This window comes from Medicago truncatula, chromosome 8, assembly GCF_003473485.1.
Source record: "Medicago truncatula cultivar Jemalong A17 chromosome 8, MtrunA17r5.0-ANR, whole genome shotgun sequence".
In the NCBI taxonomy this organism is placed as follows: domain Eukaryota; kingdom Viridiplantae; phylum Streptophyta; class Magnoliopsida; order Fabales; family Fabaceae; genus Medicago; species Medicago truncatula.
The window spans coordinates 6,691,355-6,694,338 of record NC_053049.1 but is presented as its reverse complement, the minus strand read 5'-3'; the positions used below and the strand labels follow the sequence as shown (position 1 = coordinate 6,694,338).

The 2,984-nt window shown below is 35.1% G+C and overlaps 1 long non-coding RNA gene across 1 annotated transcript; it reads right to left on the bottom strand.

Annotated features, from left to right (window-relative positions):
• Positions 1-269: 269 nt before the first annotated feature.
• Positions 270-1,247, bottom strand: LOC112417264 (uncharacterized). Its single transcript, XR_003007845.2, has 3 exons — positions 717-1,247; positions 442-608; positions 270-363 (listed from the first exon to the last, which is right to left on the bottom strand). It is a non-coding gene; the product is annotated as an uncharacterized lncRNA (long non-coding RNA).
• Positions 1,248-2,984: the final 1,737 nt, after the last annotated feature.

Below are 2,984 nucleotides of genomic sequence, written 5' to 3'. Positions count from 1 at the left end.
AAAGGAACAACAACCCTTCGGTTTTTACTGCTATGTTGTTTGTTTTTATCATGTTGGATCTCATTAGCACAATTGAAATGTGACTGTCTTGTGCTAAAATTCTAATAATATTTTAAATCTCTAATAATCTTTGAAAGCTTCAATTCCAAAGCTTAATCGTGTTAGCCACAAAGATAATAAATAAATTAAAGTACAAAAACATGTTCAAAATCACTTGCTAGTAAGATTCATCAAATGCAGCAGACATGACATTCTTATTAATACCATAAGAACCATTATTGACTCCTGAGAGTTATCAAGAAGCAAGAACGCAACCATCCGGTTACTGGCTAATGCTTCTCTAACACACCGCTTTAAGTTATCCTGAAAACGATACAATTGAATTAAAGAGGGCAATAGTTATGAATATATAATGAGGCAGCCAGATTGTTAATCACATACCTTTTCATGAAAATGACCGTCTGCAATCATTAAAACAAGTTGCTGTAGGGGGTTATGGCCGGATGGAAGTCGTGCTTTTACAACAACATCGTCTAATAGTTCAACAGATCAACAACTGATTCATCGGCAATAGTATTCTCTTGCTTGAACATCAAATTGGAGACCATCTGTTCCTCAATCAAAAACAAACAATCAGATCCTTTCAACATATTCAACAAATGCGCAATACTGATGTCCATAAAGAAAAAAACTAGACTTGTGTAAATCCTGCTAACCTTAACCCGGCTTCTGCAGTGAATGGGCTATCAAAATCATGCAGCAAATTTATGTTTCCTTTTGTTCCGAAGCTTGCAACGGCCAAGCTCCCCATTTCAAGTTGAGAAACAGCACGGCATACTGTAACCAAAGCTTCCACAGCAACATCACCACAACAACTCTCCGACATGCAGCAAATTTATGTTTCCTTTTCTTCTGTTTGATTGATTATCTCCTGTTAATTGTTATGTTTGGTTGCTTTTCTCTATTCGCTCTTCTTTTTGGTTGCCTTTCCCCTCGCTCTAGACCATTATGTTTGATTGACTCCCTCTCTCTCTGTTTGGTTGCTTATCTCTTAGTTTATATTTTTGGTTTCCATTGGCCTGATTTGGTTTGATTTCGTCGGGTTTGATTTCATTCTTCCGTCTGATTGTTCATCTCTTTGGTTTGTGCTTCTTCTTTGATCGTTTCTCATTTATTGGATGCTCTTCTTAGTTGGTTACAATACTAGTTGGTTTGATTTGAGCTCCAATGTTCATGGTTAATTAGCAACAAGCTTAAACCTTATTTAGTTTTATAGCTTGAGGGAGAGTGTTGGAATATTACGAAATATATTTAGTATTTTATTATCTCCTAATCTCTTTTGTTATTCTCTCTTTTTCTCAGATTCTCTTTATTAGCATGGTTTCATAGTCAAGTCAAAGATTGCAACGTGGAAATTTGACCTAGGCTCACCATAGACGTAAGAGGTGTTGGGTCATTGGGGAGTTAGGGGATCATCCACATCGAGGTTAGAACAACCGCATAAGCAAGAGAGACACCACACTCTTACTCAAAACCTTAAGGCAATGAATTTATGGGTTCTCTTATTTCAACCTTTACTATTTTATCCGATGTGGACATATAACTCACTTGCAAAACAACACCTCCCCTCAAGTGTGAGTCATCTATTCATCATGCTCCCACTACAATAATTCCTTTAATTAGTGACAGATTCAAAATTGCATTACTGACGGATTTAGACCCTCAGTAATTACTGACGGTCTAAACACCCTCAATAACATCCGTGGCAGAATAAACCCTTCAATAATTCAAACAGTTACACACAGAAAAATAATTACTCTTATTTTAATATTAATGGCAGAAAAATTCCGTCAATATGCAGGACTGTTGGTTTACCGACCGATTAAATCTGTCACTAATGTTTTAACAAAACAAGTAATCCGCCAATAATTCATCTCGCATCCTCTCTCTCTCTCTCTCTCTCTCTCTCCTCAGCTGGCCTCTTGTCTCTATTTCTCTTTTCGCAAGCAAAACCCAATCACTCTCGTTTCTCTCTCAGAAAGGCATTCAGGATTTACAGTTCTTACCTCTCTTCTTCTCTCCACCACTCGTTTTTGAAATTCTAACCCATCACTCTTCTTTAAATCCAGTCGTCACTTTCTCACAGTTCTCACCCACACTAATCCAAGGTAAGTCAATCGATCTCCAATCTCTCCTTCCTTCTCCAATGGCTGATTTTAGGGTTTCATAATTGGGAATTGGGAATTGTTTAGGGTTTTAGAATTGGGGATTGGAAATTTTTAATTGGAAAATTGTTTTAATTAGCTTAATGAACTAAAGTCGATTAGGCTTATCTATGAACGTTGCAGAATTGTTCAGAACATACTTTGGAAAATTGCGTTAAGTTTCAGAATTTGTTTTTGATTTGTTTATGACAAGCCAGAATTGCTTTAAGTTTGAGAATTGCTTGTTTCAGAACTGCTTATTCCAATCCGGTATGCATATTATTGGTTATACTATCAAAATGCATCATGTTTGAGAGCATGATCGGTCTAAATTTCATGAAAGTCTGTGTTAGGTCATATCAAGAATATGATATTGAATATTGATAGTAGTTCTTGTTTATAGAATATGATATTGATAGTAGTCATTGTTTATGCCTTATATAAGAGAGGTTATAAAATTGATAAGTAATGAAAGATATCAAGACATATTATCCTGAACTTAGCATTCACGGGATAAAATCGATTCATTGTTTAGTATACAAATTCCATTTTTTTACATATAATTTTGCAGTTAGCATTCACTACATTGATGGACACTAGAAAAACTGTACTTGAACTAGCTGCAATAAGTAATCTTAAGCCAATAACATTAGAACTTGGAGGGAAATATTGTAATATTGTAATATCCTATGATGCAGTTGGATTTTAGTTCTCTATTTTTTGGGTTAGAATGTGTAGTTTTTAAATTATTTAACATATCTCAATAGGGATAAAAATAGA